This window comes from Pteropus vampyrus, unplaced genomic scaffold, assembly GCF_000151845.1.
Source record: "Pteropus vampyrus isolate Shadow unplaced genomic scaffold, Pvam_2.0 Scaffold116, whole genome shotgun sequence".
Classification (NCBI taxonomy): Eukaryota; Metazoa; Chordata; class Mammalia; order Chiroptera; family Pteropodidae; genus Pteropus; species Pteropus vampyrus.
Genome location: NW_011888897.1, coordinates 5229311 through 5250922, shown reverse-complemented (window position 1 = coordinate 5250922; position 21612 = coordinate 5229311). Strand labels below are relative to the sequence as shown.

Genomic DNA, 21612 nt, shown 5'->3' with positions numbered 1-21612 from the left:
AATTGAATTTTGCATATTTGCAAATGTAAAATTAGTCATAGTAAATAACAACAAGGATGAGACTGATATCAAATCTGTCATCCTGACAGATGCTCTGAGCACTCTTTAGTTAGGAAAGACACTTAGGATAGTCATCGCTCCTAAAAGAGAAAATGATTATACGCTAGCCAAACCCTAAGTACAAGCTAAAGATATTCACCTCATGGAGCCATTCTTCAACTAGCCCCTTGGCACTTGCTGGAATTATTCGCAGCACGAGCTCTACTTTCTCATTTTCTGCTGACTCCATGTGGGTAATTTCTTTCTCATGATTAAAAGTGAGCTTGGCAGATCCTTCAAAGCATGGCTTTAGGTGTGGTGAGGTTCTGAGTGCATCCTTTGTCTAAGGCAGGTTGAGAGTAATTCATCGGTGGACGGGCAGGCCAGGGGAATATTCGCACACCTAAAATGATTTTTTAAAAGGCAACCTTTATAGATATCTTCATATAAACATATTTTTATACTGAAACATGCAGCTGACAGATGAAATGAACTGTTTACCTTGGAAAAGAATAGGCAAGCTTTTCTCTTCCAAATAATCACTCCGGCCTTTCTGAATGTCATCCAAAAGCGATTCTGCCTCCTTCGACTTATCCAGCATCTGAGGCGGTGAGATAACCCTCGTAGCACTGGCCTCCTTCCCTGGCCCCTTCATTATTAGCCTCCTGGTGGGTGAGATAGAATACAGTGAATGTAATAACCCTACTCCACACAACAGGCTCGCTCTCTCTTTTAAATTGAAAATCCCCTTATTACAAAACAAGGGGTGTTCTTTTTCTTCTACCTTTAAGTAGGACTGCCACATTCATTGCTTTTTACAAAAACGCAGCTGCTTTTTAAGCTACAGATAAATAGAATCTGCTAGGCGGTAATTCGACTCAGTCTGAATGCATTATTTTCTAAGACACTTTGGCGAAAGGCTTTTTATTATAAACTGGAATGAACAAGGAAAGTCCTTTTCTCTTCTAATTATGAATGGGTTTTGTTCCCTACTATTAACCTACAATGTCAGATTCATCTTCTTCTTTTTCTGCAGCCAGTTCAATAAATCAACATTTTTTTTTTTTCCTGGAAAATCAGAGGGCTGATGATTAAGTCTTCATGAACTCCGATGACAAAAATAAAAATAGCACAAGGGAGAAGCAAATACAAATACACACAATGAAGTGGCCCTCTGATGTCCAAGGTAATGAATCCTGTTTTGACACTGAAAGTTAAGATAAAAAGGATTTACTTGTTAATTTCATTGTAATTAACTTAATTTTAATAAAATTAAATCTTCCCAGGCATGTTCATAAAATTGATTATATTTTATTTATTTACCTAAAAAGGAAGAAGATATAATGAAACTAACATGTCTACAGGGAGTGCACAAAACTATTGTGTTTGTTTACTTGTTCATTACGTGTAATAGCTGTCAATTCTATCAGTCATCCCCTCACCTCTCCATGAAAAGCAATGAGGAATTAAAACAGGGACACATTATGAGAAAGAATATTCAATTTGAATTTTTGCTGACATCGCTTTAACTCCAAAGATAAACAATGAGAAAAATGGTGAGTTCCTAATACTATCAAAGGCAGTCTAGAAACCCCATTAACTTAGGTATTGCTGTAATTTTGATCCCAATGTTGATATTTCTGACTATAACATTACAACAGACCACGGTGGCTCTGCTCTGTCAATATGGATATACTGCCTTGTCAAGGGTAGGAAATCCCACAGGGTATCAGTGGGGTTCCAATTAAGGAAAAAAAGCACTGCTGCACCCCTGACAATACGTGGAGATTGCCAGTATATCACAGGAGCACAGGCAGGTGCCCACTGCAAAACCTACAGATTTAAAGCCGATGCTGTCATTTCCTTTCCTTCTTCAGCCGTAATAGAAAGCAAAGTGTTGAAGATGAACTGTGTGTGGCAGATAGCTTCAGAGCAATTTATTCTTGTTTGTTTATGTTGTTTTGGGTTTATTTCCAATAAGGGTGATAGTGGAAATTGAAGGGGCCTTGTGCAAAACCTAAAGGTAGAACTGTATACTGAGATCACATGCACATTCAAGAGACCGCAGGTTGGAGGGAGGAGGCAGCTTAAACTTCTATTTGCATCTAAAGTCATGATGCCTTTCTTGTGGAGTTCTGTTTGAAATTTTTAAAAGGCGAATATTTATTACAAGTGAGAGGCTCCCAAATTTCTAGAACCCCACTCTAGAAAGAGACACATTTGCAGTGAATGGTGGTGACAGGGTTTTTGAGATTCTACCACTCTGCTTGGATTTGAATCAATTTTCTGTCTTCTGATGTGTACGGGAACAAATGAGGCCCCCCAGGTTGCTGGCCTTGCCAGAGACTATGTGATGCTGTGGCAACACGAGAAGCCCAGTTTACCTAGAATAAACAACCAAGCCCTTCACTGATAAACAGATTGAAGTAAATTAGGCATCGCTATAAAAGTAAAAATCGAATCCTTATGCATCAATATCTCCATTGAGCTAAGGCCTCAATAACAAGCCTTCTTTGGCAATCAAGAATGTTTATTTTTGTAATATTGATATGGGAGGCAAATAGAAGAAGAAAAAATATTTTAGTTGTATACTTGAAGGAATTTAATTTCCTAGAGATCCTGATGTAGAATCATTATGTTTATAGAAATAGGTTTTACCGGGCTACGCACAAAAATAACTTTGAATACTTGCTTTCCCTAATCCATCTTTTACCCTGGTAAATCATTAACAAAGACGAAATATAGTACACAATCTACTGCCACCTGTATTGTTATTTTAAGGTAATCAAAATTACCTCATGTAATGGTAATAGAAGCCACTAGCCAGAACCCTTAGCCCTCATTAAACTTTCAAAATAATTAAATAAGTAGCTTTACTGAAAGAAACTCTATGATGATGGAGAGAAGAATGGCCGTCCCGCTGAAGACACAGTGGGATAGTGCTTTAAGAACCTGGCCTCAATTCATCCTATCTTTGAGAGAAGAAAAAGAAAGAGAAAGAGAAGCCAAGTAAGAAGAAAGGAAGAGGAGGAGAAAGAAGAGAAGGAAATGTCAAAAACCCATTGAGTACAACAAATAGTATTATTGTCTTCCTTTCCTCGTAAAAATAATTTGCTTCCCACCATGTTTCTGTCACTTACAAGCAAACTTGGTTTTAAGCGTTCCAAGCCTCTCTCTCTGCCCCTGTAAACTGAGGAGAGTTATGCCGGTCTTATCAGGCTTCTATGAAGATTAAGTCAGGTTACTGTGAGTTATGTGTGATAAACTGGTAAGTAGCAGTTATATCTACTATTAATATTCACGGAACAACTATTAATATTCACGGCACTAAAAATCAGGCTTCTCATTCCCCTTGTGCTTCTCTACCTGGAAATTCCTGGTTGGCTCCCCAACCATCCCCCAAACTCTACGAACACATGGCAACACAAAATAACTCATTACAAAGGGGCCCCTGCCCTGCCTCATTCCTTTCTTTCCTCAGATTTAAATCACTTTATACTTGCAATGGAAGGGCTGGACATTAATTTTGTTTTACCTCCGGGTCCTAAAGGGCAGGAAAGATGATATATCTCAGAAGTGGGAAAGAAGAGGCACTAAATGTGTAATAATCAGAGCCAGTTGGCTAAGCCACTCTCTGTTCTGAAAGGGCCAATAGGTAGAGCCAAGTTTCCAATTTATTAAGAGATAACATCCCAAGGGAGGATCTGGAATCCATTGGGTTTTTGAATTGTTGCCTTCCGATCCCAAGTTCAAATTAGCACACACACCTCACATATATTTACGCACATTCATGCAGACATACGCACGTCTGCATTAACAAACAACCTATCAGTTGTATTGTAGCTCCATGCAAAGGCTCTAGTTACCTCACCTGAACATCTTTACTCTTTCTCAGCTGGTGAGAAAAACACTATGCTGCATTGCAAATATTGGGGAAATCCGATGATGCAAAACTGCCAAAACGCCTCAACTCCACTCACACCAGCAAACTAGACTTCGCTGGTAAGGAGACATCACTGGGGTTGTGACTCTATGGTCAAGATGAATTGAATTTCAAATGACAAAATAGCTACTTCTCAAAACACTGAGGTTGGTGAATTTCATGGATGACAGCCCGCTGGTATGGAGGACCAACTGTACTCAGTTTCCTTTAAGAAAAAAAATACACCGCAGTGAATCAAAAATGTCTATTCTTCATCCTCCTCCTTCGAAACCTATTTTCTAAATCAGGTTGTTTGAAATGATCTCATTTTTATAAAGCCAAATATTTTGTGATGACCAAACTTGACAATTGTTGTACAAGCAAATACAGACTTTTAGAAGGGCGACTTCAAAAAGATTTTCCCCTCTTGGTGGCTGTTTGCCCATGAGCAGAGAGGCTTAGGAAAGAGGCTCCAAGCTCCACAGACCACAGGGACGTCCAGCCAAGATTCTAATCACCGCCGCAGAAGGCAGCACAAAGGCGGTGACTGGGAGCAAAGGAAGAGAGTGTGTGTTGAATGTGGCGTGTCCTACAAATGAGGAAACACTGATATCTCCCCAGAATCACATTCAGCGTGGAGATGCTCTAAATATGAAAAGTAAGACAAGCTTTTTAACTCCTTGTCAAGGCTTCTTGACATCCAATACTTTCACGAGGTCAAGAAATATGTCCCCAGCTTCTGTTTTCTGTTCCCCTTCAGAGAACACAGTGAAGAATGGGGCCGCCCAGCTGCCTTTTAGCATGCCACTCTTGGCTGACTCCTCTCCTTAGTGGGGGGCGTGTGTGGGGGGGAGGGTCCATTGCATTTGGACTCACAGAAGAAAAACCGAAATAAATCTAACACAAAAGAAATTCACATATTTTTTGCCTCTTTAATATTCTACAGAGTGCCCGTGGTGTAGTTATGCTGGAGAAGTTTGATATAATAAAGATTACTGGGGCACAAATTGTATAAGTCGAAACCGAGATATAAGATGGAGATAAAATCTAAAAGCTAATTTAATTCAATAAGGGCTTCTTGAAAGACAATATGACCACTAACCTTCCCATGCTAATATTTTGTTTTGGAAGAGATGGTAAGGGGTTGTAGATTCCACAGTGTGATCCTTTAGCAAAGCCTGAGAAGGTGAAAAAAAAAGATTAGATGCGTGGATTTTGGTGCTGAATGGATGCCAGAGCCAAGATGCAAAGAATAGATAAGTTAGAGATTCGGAGGAACTAAATTTGAAGCCAGCCAGTAAAACGGATTGAACCTTATTACCTCTAGTCACTGAGAAATTCCCGAGACAGTTGGATGCAATTTGAAAAGGTCAGAAAAATATTTCCTGCACAGCATTACTGCTTCATGGTTTAAGGGCGTACATTTGTGAGATGCCAGCTCTAATCATTTTTATTGACTTTGCTTTCCAGAGACAGACAGACAGTCTGGGAGGCAAGACCAGTAGATAAGAGAAAGGCAATCTTATAAATGAAAATCTCTCTTATTTCGTTTTCTTGTGACTGTGAACAATCCCAAATTGTGCCCATTGTAAAAGAAACCATATGAACCTCACTGAAAAAAGACAGAACAGAAATGAAATATGGGAAGGTAATATTCTAATTCTAATAATATTATTTTATTTTAATTGCTATTTATTTAGCCTCTACTATATGCTAGACATTGTGAAAAGTAAATGATGCTACCTTTTAACTCACGTGTGAATATTTAAAATGAAACACCTTAAAATACACCTGGGTATGGATGTTAACTTATTGTCAGCATGTCCTTTGAGGGATGGCTTCACGAAAGAGGGAAATCCACAGGAAAGGGTGAAAATTCAATGGAACATATAAATATATGCTTAAGATAGTATTTTAAAGAAAGCTCTGTTGTAATTAGAGCCATTCCAAATACAAAGAAAATAAGATTTCTCTTTTTACTGACTTGTATGCAGTAAGAACCTTTGTTAGCAAATACATTTGTGGGTCTTTTTTTTCACATGCAATTAAAAGTCAAAGCTGACTTTTCAATACAGAATGAAATGATCCATTCTAACCTTGCAAATGTTTAATTAACATCTGACTTTTCTGTCTGTGAGGAGCCATATGTTTTGGAGACAATAACAAACCTATTTACTATTCTCTTGTTTAGCAGCAAGGCTAAAACTTTTTAATGGCCTTGAGACCCAACTACAGGCTCTCATATGTTCTGGCTCCATGAAGATGGCGTGACAGTTTACTGTGGCTTTTCGACCAGCAAGATGTCTTTTCCTATTGAAAGCCTTCATTCTGAGCAATCCCACACCTCATGAAATTCAGGAATTTCAAATTGTACCCCATTACCAACAAGGCCACCACTACTGGCAAAATGAAAAACCAATCACAAAACGGCTTATATAATATGAGGTATCCAAAAGAAAAGTGAAAACCCCAGCTCATTAGATAGACATTTGAATTCTTGGAAGTCAGAGGCAAAATATCTAGGTTGTAAGGGACTTTTTTTTTCTATCTTACCTGAATATTTGGAATTGGTTAGACATAAGCAAAAAAATTGGCGGGCTTTAAAATTTTTCACCTTGTGCAGCATCTTAGATTTAACAAAACAAACAAACAAAAAAGTGTTTAATGAAACTCTGTGAGTAGAGGCCGCCAATGAATCACTCTTAACACTCGAGTCTTTCCACGTCTTCATTTCATAGGCCCCGCTCTACTAGAAGAAGAAACATCTAATCTAAAAAGTCCACATTTGATTTACACTACCTAAACTTTTCATAAGAAAAAATTTTGAACCTTTCATATAACCGTTAATATCATTAGTAATGATAATATAATCCTAAAAGTATTATTATGGGTAAAACTAATAATGATAATAGAAGTTGTGACCGTTAGCTGAACATCCACTAGATGTGAGCACCATGCAAATATATTATCTCATTTAATCCTCATAGCCAATTTAAACAAAGTAAATGTGATTTTTTTTTTTCTTTCATATTTTCCATGAGGAGAATGAGACTCAAAGAGGCCAAGAAACTCATCCAGGTCAGAAAACTAGTAGGTAGTGATGTGGGACTCAAATCCAGGCTTACCTAAATCTGGTCCCTATTATTTCAAAGCCATGTGCCTTTAACAATGTCCCATGAGAACTGCAGGACCCAGAAGTGCTACTGCTCTTATATGACACAGCATTTCTGGAACTGTGTCGAACCTAATTTCACTGCTCATATAGATTGAGTCATGCACACCAAACGTTTGCTGAACGTCCATGAAAACCAGCCACCTTCTCGAGTTCCAGGCTAACAGTGGTTAATGGAGGTCTTTCCTGTCCTCATAGAATTTAGTTCATGAAGAGAATAAGACACTCATAGCAGCCTCCTTAATCGGATTGCATGGTTCACCTACACCTAATAAATTTGAAGTCTAACTTTATGCAAATTGCTTTCTATTTGAATTATCTTTAAATTATGTTCAAAAAAGAGCAAGAAGAGAAAGTTTCTTTTTAGCTGGAGCTGCATAAAGATCAAATGTTCAGTGAATCCTTCTCTAAACATGACTTTAAAAGGGAAAAAGTGCAACTATTTTGTTATTGTCACAAGTAAATAAGTAGAACAGAAATAAAATAATGATGGGTCATCAAGGTTTAGCACATAAACTATTGCAGGTCTTTTATTTCAATAGAATGTAAGCCAAGTTTCAATAGAATATTATTTTGCCTTTAATTGACAATCATATATTCTAACCAATTTACCAAATGTATCCCCGGCAATGATGCTTCTTATTTGTAGAGAGGTGATGACCGTAAGTGTTGAAATGCTGGTTGGCAGTGCCAGCACATGTTGTCCAGGTACCTGTCTAAACTAGAAGAACCTAGTTTGCTTGTCAGGCCCCCTTTCAGAAGGAGACTTTTCTTCTAGCCCTGAATGTGAACCCTCCTTCTGACAAAGCTGCCTTGGAGCTCAAGAGGTATCAGAATGAGACAAGAGGAGAAATAGCAGCAGCTGGGCTGCACTTCTTACAGAGTGAAGCACTGTTGAGATCTAAAAGTAAGAGCATTTAAAAAATAGAAATGAAATTAGGTGCAGCTACTGAAAGGTGGAGAGAGGAATAGGTAAGGAGGAGGCTGAGATACAAAATGAACTTAATGAATTCCTCAGTGCTTCTGATTCCTTGCTTAAGCACAGAGCAGGACAAAGAACTAATGAGGAGTGTGTAATGGGGGTCTTTACTTTGCACTCCTGAAGTGTTTGCGAACAAAAGGAGTCCGATTCCTAACCAAGGGAGAAATATAAAATACCCTTTAAAGTGATCTGAGTGTTAATATTTCATGTCGAGGAATCAGTTTTTTTAGCCTTGGTTATCTTCAAAAGAAGATGACTGAAATAAAAATAGTTTTAAGACAAGTTAATTGGCTAACTTCTGTTTTTCTTTTTTTTCAAATGCAACTTACTCTCAAAACAAATTACAACCTCATAAAAAATTCTCTGTAATGAAAAAGCCAGAAGAAAACACCAAGCTAGCTTATTATATGAAGTTCCTCTTTTACTTGATTCTTCCTGTAAGCAGAAACTCAGCTTCAGGCATTAATATCATTAAATTAACTTTCTAGAAATGATGCTAAGGAACAATGACATACAATTAAAATACAGTATTTATAGTAAATAGAAGCAGTTAACACACCTTTGGAAGCTGTGGAGAATGAAAACAGCCTTTCCTTTTTCTCTGGATCAAATACTGAAATTTAGCAATTTCTAAAAACTATGATTAGATTATTATTTTAGTTATTCTTCCAACATTTTAATGTCACAATGTTAAATGCTTTGGGTACCTGTTCAAGAAGATTTTGGTAGCATGAGAACTCAGATGTTATCCCAGTCCATTTCCTTTGAATTATAGGAATCTCTAGAGCATATTCTTTCCTACATTGGGAGAGAGCATGGCTTAAATTTTTCTGAATAATTTTCAAAATCAAATTTGAAAGTTTTCATGAGAGATGATCCTCCCTGGTGGGTGATATGAAGCATACACAACCTAAGGGGAAACATGAAAATAATTAGCATAAACATATTAGCATATAGATGCCTTTGAAATAATAAACAGCAGAAAACCAAAATGCTTATTCCCAAAAGAAAGTTATGAGAAAATATAAAATTAACATATACTTCTCGCATGACAACTCCAGCCTGAGAGCCAAACAGAATATTCTCATTCAGTGAAAGATGGAATGACCAGGGAAATGGAGAAATAACCCCCAAAGTAACTCTCCTTTGCTCATTATCACATCAGTATTCTCTCTTTGCCTTCCCCTCCTGCCACCCCTGTTCTTGAAACACACAAAAAAATTACAGGAAAACAAGTATCTTCCTTCAACTTCCTCTAAGAGCTATCACCAACTAGAGAGATCTAATATCCTCTTTTTCTTACTTTTTCTACCCTTAGCTAACGTTCTGTGTTTCCCTAGATGGCACAAGAAACGCTGGGCTTGGTAATTCAGTTCCTGAGAGGACTGAGGAGCCTTAACCGGAAAGTGGGAGAGGGCTTAGCGTTTGCTAACAATGGACCATGAACACCATTGGTTCTTTATGTATTTCAGATTGGTTCAGCCTCTCAAGCAGTAAGCTGGCATGTAGTGGTGTGAGCGGAAGGATATGGTCTTTAGAGTCGACACTCTTTTGAAAAATCTGATCTGGGTAACCTTGTAAAAGTTCATTAAATAATTAGTTTCAGTTTTCTCTTCTACAAAATCGGGGTGGTATTGTCTCCTCTTCTGGGTTGTTGTGACAATTAGAGGTTTTATATATATAAACCATGTGGAATATGGTAGGTGTTCAACAATAAAAGTAGCTCAATTCACCTTCCTCATGGCTGCAGTGAAAACTCCCTCATTTGGGGTGTCTGGAATTTGGAAAGCCTTCTTTCCATCCCTCACCCTTTGCGTGTATGTGGATAAATATATGGTCCAAAGACATTTATTAAGGAGATATACTAAAAAATATGATGTCTTGGTCTAGATCCACGTGGCATGGGATTAAGAAGCTGGTAGTATAAATCGCGCTGGAAATAATAAGGTCAAGAATATAAAGATTGTATGGAAATACTTCATCTCATAAAGCCAAGAGCAGTGGTTTAATTTTTAACTTTGCAGCAACTGACAGAAACCCATGAATATTTTATATGATTCAAAGGAAGTAAAGATTTGCCAAACACACCTTAAATTATCCGACAGAGGTCAATTCCCCGAACAAGGCCTAGATTGGAACACAAAACACTGTCGATGTGTTTTGGACTCCATCTACATTATTTTAGTTCCTCTAATATTTAGTTATTTTTAATGGCTGTCAATAAAGTATCTAGAACACTAAGAAAGGGTCCTTTGCAAATTATACCATTTGATTTTTCTCTATTTGTTTTCAACTTTGAACTTTTGCTTGATGCTAATTATTTAACAAACATAGTGTGTTCTGGTCTCTTGACATATAAAGTGGGAAAGGAAACATTCATTACAAAATATTGAATTCTGTAGTAATTTGAAACTCCAACTTGGAGTTTCAAATGTCACTCCATTGTCTTTCCGTGGAGCTCAGGTCTTGAACCTACTCTTTAGTATCCAATACCTACTTTCATGTGAACAGTTACTTTTCTAGCAAATAATACCTATCAATTTCTGGAATGTTTATATTGCTGCATTAAGACCTAGCATACTGTTGACACATAGTTATGAGATTGAGATGGGGATGGCGACTAAGAAAAACGCTCACATGTATGTTTTCTGGACAAATATGCTACCTAGTTAGTTTGTAATAAGCATGTTGCTCAGAAAATTTTGGCTGCTTTGCATGAACATAAAATATTAGTCCTATGTTTTTCCTTTTCTGTTTAAAATTAACTCACTGACCATCTGTCTTGAGACAGACATCATTTGCAGGTCATTCCTGCTGAATGCCCTTTAATCCTCATCCTTTTTATCTGCTAAACCTAATAGAGGCCTAGTTATTGCCCTTTGGGGCCAGTTTAAAAAAAAATGTTTGGAAAGAAACACACAAGAAAGTAAACCCATAGCTAGTGTTTCTTTGGCTTTTAGGATTTGAAAATATTTTGATTGCCTGCATGCCTTCTGAGAATGATTCCTTCTGGCTATGAAGGAAAAGGGCCTGTTTCACAAATCAAATAAATACATATGTATACAAAAGGTATTCTCAACGCTCTACCAGTCATATGGTAAGGTAAAACATGTTCTCTTCTGCAATCCAAAAAGAATTTAAGGCTTTATCAATTCGCTCCCATAGGGATATTCTGACTTCTTGCAGGGCCTCATTTTAATGCTCATGATGTGCAGATGTTTTCAGGGTTTAAAATCATTCGAGGTGAGTAGCCAGGAAATGGCAGCCTGTTTCTTTGAAAACTCTGAATTTTTTTCTGTTTTGCTGATGTTCCCAAATCATTCTTCCCAAAGTTTCTGTTTTCAGACATTAAAGACTGTTGTTAGAGCTTGATAAAATAAAAAATAACCTTTCAGGTCAACCTCCATCGGTTACTTTTAAAATTCAGTCAGGAGACTATTTTTTCATTTGTTTTACATATGCTCAAAATATTTTTTTTTCCTTTACTTCCACTGCCACGAAATAGCCAGTCACAAAAATGTACTTTGACAGTAACATTGTTTTGATTAAAAACATAGATGTGTAAGATTAAATCTCGTACACACACACACACACACACACACACACACACAAAATCAGTAATTTTCAAATATTTTCAATTATTGGGAAAATAATTCAACAAAAATAGCAATGTTCACTTGTCTCATATATAAGCTCTTCAAGGATGAAGATGGTATCTGAATTTGGGCTATGTGATGTGAAAGGGACCAAAGTTTTACCACCCCAAAATATGCCTTTTGGGATATTGATTTTAAACTGGTTATTAAAAAACAAAAGATTTAGAAAGACTCTTTGACCACCTCCCCCCCATCACCACCACCTGCCTAAAGGCATTCAGATAGAAAAACCTGCTTAAAGAGAGGGAGAATTACTTTAGCATCATAACATTAACTTAATGTGGCAGACAGGAAGAAATCTAGCAAAGTCTGTTTGTTGGACTTCTCACTCTTCCCATTGTTTCTGGGTGGACTAATGAGACTTTTTACTATTGCCTGCTTTCCCTTGAAAATCCCAGATCCTTGCCTCTCGCTTCTCTGTCCAGAATGGCATAGAAATCTCAAGTGCTTAATGTGTATTCCAGCCTCATATTCTTCTGGTATTTCCACAGGTACATCCATAATAAACTCTGGACATCTTCTTCTGTTAGTCTGTCTCATGGTAGTATAATTATTAGCTCAGCCAAAAGAACTTAGAAAGGTGGGAAGAAAGTTATTTTTTTTCACCCCCACAGATGGAAAAATGAAAATAGTTAATTGATAATAATGATTGAGGCACGTCTCTGTCAGTTTCATATAAATCATCCTCTTCCATTGCCCACTTCCTCCTTTGCCCATGATGACTAAGCACCCAGCATTGCACCCTCAGATAAGTCCTTCCTGTTATCCAGAATGTTGTGTCACCTGATAAACTGTTATTTAAATAAGAAACTGGCATATTCCCACTTCTTAACACATCAAAGGACACAAATTATTTGTAAAAACAATGCCCTATCCATCTCTTCTTCAGTTCTAAAGCTATTAGACAAATTTATACAGAATTATAGTAGCATTGCAGTTTAGAAACATTGATTGGCAGAATTTGTTCATCCTTAGGATTTTTTTCCTCATCAAATTCCATGACCTGAGCAACTAAGATGTCCTTCAGTAGGTAAATAAATAAATAAACTGTGGTACATCTAGGCAATGGAAAATTATTCAGTGCCAAAAAGAAATGAGCTATCAGGCCATGAAAAGACATGAACGAACCTCAAATGGATATTAATAAGTGAAAGAAGCCAAGCTGAAAAGGCTATATACTGTTTGATTCCAACTATATGACATTCTGAAAAAGGTAAAACTATGGACACAGAAAAAAGATTAGTGGTTGCCAGGAATGGAATGTCAGGAAGAGATGGATAGGCAGAGCATAGAGGATTTTTAGGGCAGTAAAAATGTTCCTTATAATATTATAATGATAGATATATATCATTATACATTTGTCCAAACCTGTAGAATATACAACACCAAGAGTGAACCCTAATGTAAACTGTGAACTATGGGTGATTATGATGTGTCAATGTAGGTTCATCCTTGGTAAAAAATGTACCATTCTGGTGAGTGATATCAATAATGAGAGAAGATATGTATATGTGAGGCCATGGGATACGTGGGAAATCTCTGTATCTTCCTTTCAATCTTGCTGTAAATCTAAAACTGTTCTAAAAAAATTCATAACCTGGTATATTTCTGACCTTGCCATAGTACAATCCTGATGAAAAAGCAATTATTCCTAGCCCTATACCTGATTTACCCACTTCCCTTTCTGCCTACTAGAAGAGCTTGGGGACACCCGGAAGTCAATGTCCAAAGTCACTAACTGGAGGTGATAAAGAAAGAGACATAAGAGAGAATATCTACATTCCTTAAGGTCAGGTTCAATAACTGATTAGTTCCAAAAAGTTCTTTCCAAAATTTGTTCTCTAAGGGTAGGAGGCGTGCCTGCAGGTATTATTAAAAATTCTCTTCAGTGCTAATAATTGCAAAAATCTCCCATTTATCATTATGATGTACAATCCGAGAATCACTCTTTATCTTAGATCTATCCCAAATTAGTAACATGATTTGTGTCCTCTGTACTTGCAGTGTCAAGTATGAAGGGTTGTGATAAGAAGAAAACATATAGGAAGTGCCTTATAAGCTGTAAAATACTCTAAAAATATTGTTAGTGTTTCCTGGTGATACAGTTATAGTGATGATGATGATCATCATCATGATGACAATGATGGTCAAATGAGAGCCAGTTGATTTCATAGTATACGAAAGGGAAGATATGAGGAAACAGACAAGAGATAATATAACGATAAAGTCTAAGAGTATGATTTAATATAATCATGAGATTTTGTTTATCTGACCCTGAATGGGAAAAATCATAGTCTCATCCAAAAGGTCTTGTTCAAAATTGATTTCTCCAATTTTCTTTCAATGTATTTGAATATGTATACGGGTAATAGATGCCTACTAATAGATGCCATTTATTGAATTTCGTTACCATGTACTTATTATCGCTAAGCATTTTGCATGAATTATCTTATTCAGTTAGTAGGGGTTTGAATTGATATCCTATTATATTAGGTAATATCAAGATTGTATAACATATAAACCCATACTATATAAAAAGAATCAATAGGATTATATAAGCCCCCCAAAAAAACTATTTTAGTTTTGAGTGGGATTTCATGGAACTGATAAATTTGAGAGGAAAAAGGATGCCGGAAGATTGATTTGGTCACCTGGATTATTGGAGGAGGCGTCATGGAAATGAATTGGTAAAAATCATACTGTTGTATGGATGGACAATAGGAAAGGTTTCAGGGAAATATACCAGTAATGAACATAATTCTCAATTCGAGTGATGATATGTCCCCTCTGGATATGGAACTCTGTCCCCCAATATACAAATGCATCCCTGAAAACTATGCCTTTCTTCTGAAGATTTATCAGCCATTACATTCTACATACTGTCCACTCCCTGATTACATGTCTGGAGGTGATTTTCACTAATTTGCGGGGAATTTATGATTCTATTTTGGCTTCTCTATTTCTCTGGCATTCATTTTGGATGAAGCCTATCCCACTACAGGTGGTCTATGCTGAGGTATAGAAACTAATCTTTAATATCAGCTTAATAAAACTCAATTGGACAGGCACATTTGTTGCTAAAAGTTCCATAATATGTTTTGATTTCAAATCTAAATTTGAACATTCTATCACCATATGTGTCAATAAGAATGAAACTTGAGTAAACAGGAGAAAGCCAAGGTAGAGTTCACAGTACCCATTTTTCCATCCAACTTGACAGTATTCTTTGGGCTTATGAACACAACATTTTAATGAACACAGAAATTCGAGGTATTTATTTACAGCATTTATCATCCTAATCTCTTCTTTTCCCCTATCCACAGAAAAGCAAGCAGTTAGGCAGATCAATGAACAGAGTAAATACAACATGGGAAAAGTGATGGCCTCTTCAGATTCCTACTTCTTAAAGTGGGAGTAATTGTCTTTGCACCACCTGGTTGAACTGAATAGCTTATTTAAGAATAGCCCAGAGCAAATAGATCATTGATGATTTGTGCTCATTGAAAGGATGGATAAATTCCTGAGATGACTTATTTTCAAACCCTCGAAGCCACATTTTAACATCTGAGATGTAGAATAGTAGGCTGGTGGGTTTGAATTTTGGCTCCTGATGTCAAAATATTTGTGCTTCAGATTCTCCATCTGTAAAATAGGGAGAATAATGTCCCCTGCATCAAGGGTTTTTGTGAGTGCTTAGAACAGTGCCTGGCACATAGTAGATATTATGTAATTGTTAGGCATGATGATCATCATCATTATTATTCACAGTTATGTGTTCATTATTTAACAGATAAAAACCCTCCATGTTATGCTGGCTTTCCCACAAAGGGGAATTAAATTGCATTTCATTATTTCAGTGATAGCCAATTTATTCATTATCGCCTTTAGCACACTTACTATGTGCCAAGCACTATGCAGTATTAAACAAGGCAAAAAAAATTACCTGTCCTTATAGAGTTTACATTCTAGTGGAATAATGGACAATAAACAAATGTATAACATAATGTCTGTAGTGAAGGAGAAAACTAAAGGAAGTTTGAGAAATGCAGTGACCTTTACTCTGTCCCCGCATTCAGCCGTGTTTGACAAAAGGCTCATTGCAGGCCATGCTTTTCCTCTGAAAGGAATTCTCAAGTTGACATTCTAGGTAACTATTTCACGGAAACCCCAACCATTTGGATGCTGCAAAAATACTCCAGCATACGAGCGCATCCAGATAGACATATGTACACTGGTTTTCTGAAATGTAATGTGTATGTAATTTCCTGAATGGCTGGTTGTCACATCCATCTGGTCTTATTTCCATAGCACTTGAATGCACCACGAAGATATAAACCCTAAAAGCTAGAAAACAGAATTTAAATACCCAAACACATACGAGGTGTGTTTTCAAAAGCAGCAGACAAGCGAGCACTGCAGTAACTTCATTAACTTCTCAGCCACAGTTGCAAGTAGCTGAAGACTAAGTAGTACAAAGGCCACAGAACATAAAAGACATTCCGCCGGCAGATCTTGTTAAGTGGGCTTAACACAAGCTTGACAAGCTAATGACAAAAATCCAATTTGGAATTTCTGGACATGAGAACCCTGAACAAATCCAAATACACAAAAATTCTACCATGTGTGCTATGTGAAAAGGCGACAACCCGGTGTCAGTTAGGTTCACATAGTTTATGAATCAAAGCCCAGGGATGCGTGTTGTCCTATTTAACCGCACTGAATAGGAAATCGTGTTCGACACGTTTTTGGGTTTGGGCCCTGGTCCTATTTAAACTGCACAGATGTTGTAGGTTTCTAAATTATCAGTAGACTCCAGGGAGATGCTCATCAGGTTAAAAATACTGAACAAAGGCATTGCTAGAATGTAGATACTACATTGCTTGGAGAAGCCTTTTAGCTACTGTCATCTCTTCCTCTAAAAGGCCTTCCTTTTTTCTAAATTCTGTTAGCACCTATGGAGTCGAGACCATGTTAGATTGTACTTGCATGCCATGCTAGAATTCCCTAGTTGCTCTACGTATTCGTATTTCCATTCCAACTACTTTCACGTCCTTGGAGTGGAGGAGAATTCATTTTCATGAAATCATAGCGCTTGTGTGCATGCCCTGCACGGTGGGAAGTGCCTTACAAATATTGTTAACCCTCATATCAATCTTATTATGGTCGACCCAATTTTTTAGATAAGAAAGCTGATGATTCAAATAATTTGACCCACCTTTAATTAGTGGAGAACCAATGACCTACACTCGGACCATCTGATTTCAAAGACCACATTTGTATTCTATTATCCAGTGCAGGGAGGAAGAAATGCTTGTTGCATGAATATAGGAATGAATAAATGCATTACTTAATATCCTTATAATTAAATGGGAAGAATCTGCCAATTAAACTGCACTGCAGTTGTAATAAAAGGTATATAATGATAGGACAGTTATTTAAAATCTTTGCAGGCCTTGCATCTTGTACTTTATATATACCTTCAGTACTTTTTATAATACCTCACAAATATAAAGTATTTGTAAGATATTTGTTAATCAGTGAAATATTTTAACCCAATATGACAAACGACAAATGGACATAATGGCTTCCTTGGGTCATTTTCCTACTCCTGTGACTAGCTCCTTATATGAAAGAATAGATTGTCTGGAATCTGGCTCCAGGTGTTAATTTCTTAAAAAATCCCTAGACAGGCACCCGTGTTTAGACCTCTGGGTCTTTGTCCGGGCCTGAGAGAGACCTAGGTTTCTGGTTCCAACTTTTCCAAATATGGCCCACCTTATTTCCACATAAGTGCTAGTAATAACAAGAAATGATAATGTGTTACTATTATGAACAATAATACAGTCAGTCAAAATATCTTCATAAATGTTTGTTAAGGAGAAACAAATTCCACTCCTTCTGTGCAAACCTGGATAATCCTTGATTTCATAATATACTCATTTCTGGGCACTATGTTTAAATGTAGTAATATTCATTTAGGACATTACTCTGCCAATGCTGCACGGAGACACAGCATTATTAACTTCTTTTTTTTCCAAAATAGTCTAGAAAAAAACTCCAAGTGTATTCTCCTATATTCATTCTTCCCTGTCCCTCACTGTAGTAAGAGACTTTAGGTAAGTTACTTAACATCTCTGCAAACCCCGTTTACAAAGAAGAATGTGATGTCATTTTCCCTATCTTGTTACTGTGAATATTACATATGATAATATGTATAAAATTACTTTTGAGCCATGAAGTGTTATATAGCTGAAAGAAATTATTAGAAAAGAAGGATGCCAGAAGTTTATGTACCACATATCTTGAGAAGCCAGGTGTTTAATTTCATTCTCATGTAAATGACTGTGTATGTGTATACACATGCATGCATACATACATAACTAGGGAAATGGGCATATCTGTACTGGTGAAAAATTCAAATCACTTTACTGCATGAAGTTTTAAGAGTTAATGAATACCACATTTAAAAAATTCTCTAATTGTCTCTGTTGGTTTTTGTTGCAAAACCACTGTATATAGTAATTATATCTATTTCTACAGTAATTATATCTATTACATATTAAGTGTCAACTTGATGATAGGAATTAGGTTAAGGTGTTTATATACATTGTGAAGTTTATTTATAACACTGCTATACGTATTATCAATTCTCTTTTGCAGATGAGTAAACTAAGGCCCTAAGGAATTAAAAAAAAAGCCCCAAGGTCAAACTGCTGGCAAGTGACAGAGGCAAAATCTGCATTAAGGTCTGCCTGTCTACCAAGCTTTGCTTACTAATTCAAATCCCATTCACTTGAAATTTGCATTAACTCGAGTGTACTGTATGTTATATATTTTAGAGAGCAAGGTCAAATGAATCCTATCCTTTGTGAAATGCCAGGGTTTCTTTGACTAGAACATAAATTTATTAAAAATAGGCAACTTTTTCAAAATAACCAGGAGCTTTAAAAATTTTTAAATGTCTTCAAAGGGTTTACAGCCCCTGGATCAGGTAATATGCAGTATCCTGTAATACAGATTAATGAGGGTTATAAATGGGGCTAATGGCCATGATCATTAATCAAGGAGTGCCGTGAGGGGGCCTACTGTGTGCACACCACTTCTCCTGTGAGGAAGTGGTGTGAAGGTTGAGGGGAAGGTTTAACAAAGAAATAAAAGATAGCCCTCAGGGTGCCTACAATCTATCCTTTTGAAAGAAAACCAGCATACTCTAAGCAAAGTAGTCAGAGTCAAATTAATCTTAGAATACATTAGCAGTACTTAGAAGTAATAAAACTAAATCAAAATTTTTTCAAAAGATTAAGTCCCTCAGCTTTTAACTCAGTCTGACCTGCTTCCCCCACATGCCAATTAGAGTTTAAAGAACAGAATCATACACTTCATTTACAGATTGTTGAACCTTGGGCACAGTGATAAATCCTTTATAAGTCAGAAAGATAGCTATATTTATTTTTTAAATTAAGTAATTTGCACACTAAAGTTAACCGATTTGCCTAAAGACAATTCATTAGATGTCTGATAAAAATCCATAACTCCATCTCACATCACTAACCTGTTTTCCCATTTTAAAGTTTACTGTGTAGAAATGCTCATGTGTCAACAAAGATTATTAAAAAAATTCTGACACAAAACAAGTTCACATCTACACTTGGAGACAAAAGAAACCACTAAAATATTTAGAGAATCTCATGATGAGAAAAGAGTTCCCCAAACATCACTCTAAATAAAAAAGATAGTTGAACATTATAGGGTGAATTTTTCTTCTTTTATCTATACTCTAAAAAAAGACTTACATTTATTTAGCAGTTGTTTTAGTGATCCCGGCAGCACAGAAAGTAAATACACCCAACAATTCAAACTGGTTGGCTGACTCTAGTGTCTAAATTCAATTCTTTGCTTAGGTGATTTTTATGAATGTATGTGTATTCTATAACAGTGAAGTCTCACACTGTCTACAGAACATTCAGCAAGCTGCCTAGAGCCATTGGGACATAAAACTTACCAAGTTTTTAAAAATAAAGAAATTACAAGAATAAAGGAATTTTACATTAAACATCTTTGAAAGGACTAATGACAAAATGATCATCAAGGCAAGACAATTCTGAAGACTTTTCCATGCCTATTATTAAATAATCATCATTATGACACACATGAATTTTACTTTGAAAATATTGGGATTAGCTTCATTGATTAGACAGCAAATAGCAATCGATAATATGCTACAATTGGTATTGATACAGAAAATAGAACACAAATGGTCCAAGAAGGACTTAATGTCCCTTTTATCCACTTTGATTTAAGCTATTTTAAGCACTTCATGTTTTTCTGGGCCAGTTAATAGTACTTTAACATTTTTGCAGCTAAGATGAAACGAAACTATTTTCACAAATTCCTTAGTTTTAGTATTAAATTCTATTGTAATTTTACTGGATCTAAACCTATCTTAGGAAGCCCAAATTACACAAAACTTTGGGGATAGAAATTAGCATAATTGATATAATTCAATTTTTGGTAATTATAATTCTCACTTAAACCTAAATTAAATATGCCAAACTATAATTATGTTCAAATTTGCATCATGAAAATTATCCCCATTTTGCTCATGGCATCTTAAAATATCTAATAAGGGATTTTAAACTCTCAAGTTTGAGTCAAGAGGCCTTATTTTCGTAGCCTATGGGAAGAAGAGACTTATGCATTAAACACAGTTATTCAGCCTCTTGGGAAAGGAAAGATAGGTCCATTATTCCTTCACTATATGATGTGAAGGATTTGTACTATAATCTTTGGGTACCTCTAAGTCACATTGCCTTTAATGAGTGCTGAGTGCCACAGCAGACGGTAAAAGATTAATGCTTTCTTTGGGGAGAAACCTTAAGCAAAGCAGGTCATACTTTAGGACTAAGGTAATGGGAACCAAAGACACAGAAAAGGTTGAAACGCTTTAAAGTTGGGCATTTGAAAATAAACACGGCTTTGCTATCTGTTTTTAAATGATTAAAGATGAGATATTCTGAAGCCAATGAGACTCACCTTTCAGCCCTGTGAATTGCTCAGATTCTTAAGAATTCTATAAACAAACTTTTTTATTGTCATCATTATTATTATTATTAATTTGGGATTCAAAAAGAAAAACCCATAAATACTACTCAGTGTAAGCTGTTTAACTAAACTTTTCACTATTTTATTTCATTAAATTAGACAGTTAATATGATTAAACTTGCAAGGTGGTTTATTTATCTTAATCTGTGATAGAAAGTAGGGAGATATAATCTGGGATACATATCTGGTCAAGAAATAGATGAGTCTGGATGTGCAGGGCTGGCATAATTATTAAAGCACACAATGAGTTTCTTAAAAAAAAAAACATATGAATGTATCTCCAGTTGAGTAAAACATTCGCATTAATACTGAAACAAGGCAGAAGAACCCTGGCTGACATCCCATCTGTTCTTATGAATTAAATTTAGAAATCGTATGTAATATAGACATTTCTGTCTGAATATCATAAAACCCTGACACATCCAGGCTTTCATTAGAAAGCTCCACGATGTGACTTGAATAACAATCTGTCTTAGCTAATTAGTATTTTCAGTTTAGCATATTCACTTCCAGACATATTGCTGTTTGCACATGGTAATTTAGGTAAACAGATACCATCCACAGCTGCATCAATTAACACTGCTAATCAAAACTGAATTCAGGTAATTAGGCACATTTATGCAAAAAATGTGTAATTTTGGAGAAAAGCTAGATTCTTCAGTAATATGTCAATAAGTAAAAATCTCCTTTTGCTTATGAAGATGAAGAATGAGGGGAGAGAAATCACCATTAATATATA

The 21612-nt window shown here is 36.2% G+C and overlaps 1 long non-coding RNA gene across 7 annotated transcripts in view; it reads right to left on the bottom strand.

The window, feature by feature from the left end:
- Positions 1-204: 204 nt before the first annotated feature.
- Positions 205-21612, bottom strand: part of LOC111743557 — a 68479-nt gene continuing 47071 nt past the window's right edge. For all 7 annotated transcript variants that reach the window (XR_002781771.1, XR_002781773.1, XR_002781770.1 and 4 more), the window contains 3 exons: positions 8823-9025; positions 541-704; positions 205-442 (listed from right to left, as the gene is read on the bottom strand). This is a non-coding gene — a long non-coding RNA (uncharacterized LOC111743557). The remainder of the gene's footprint in view (positions 443-540; positions 705-8822; positions 9026-21612) is intronic.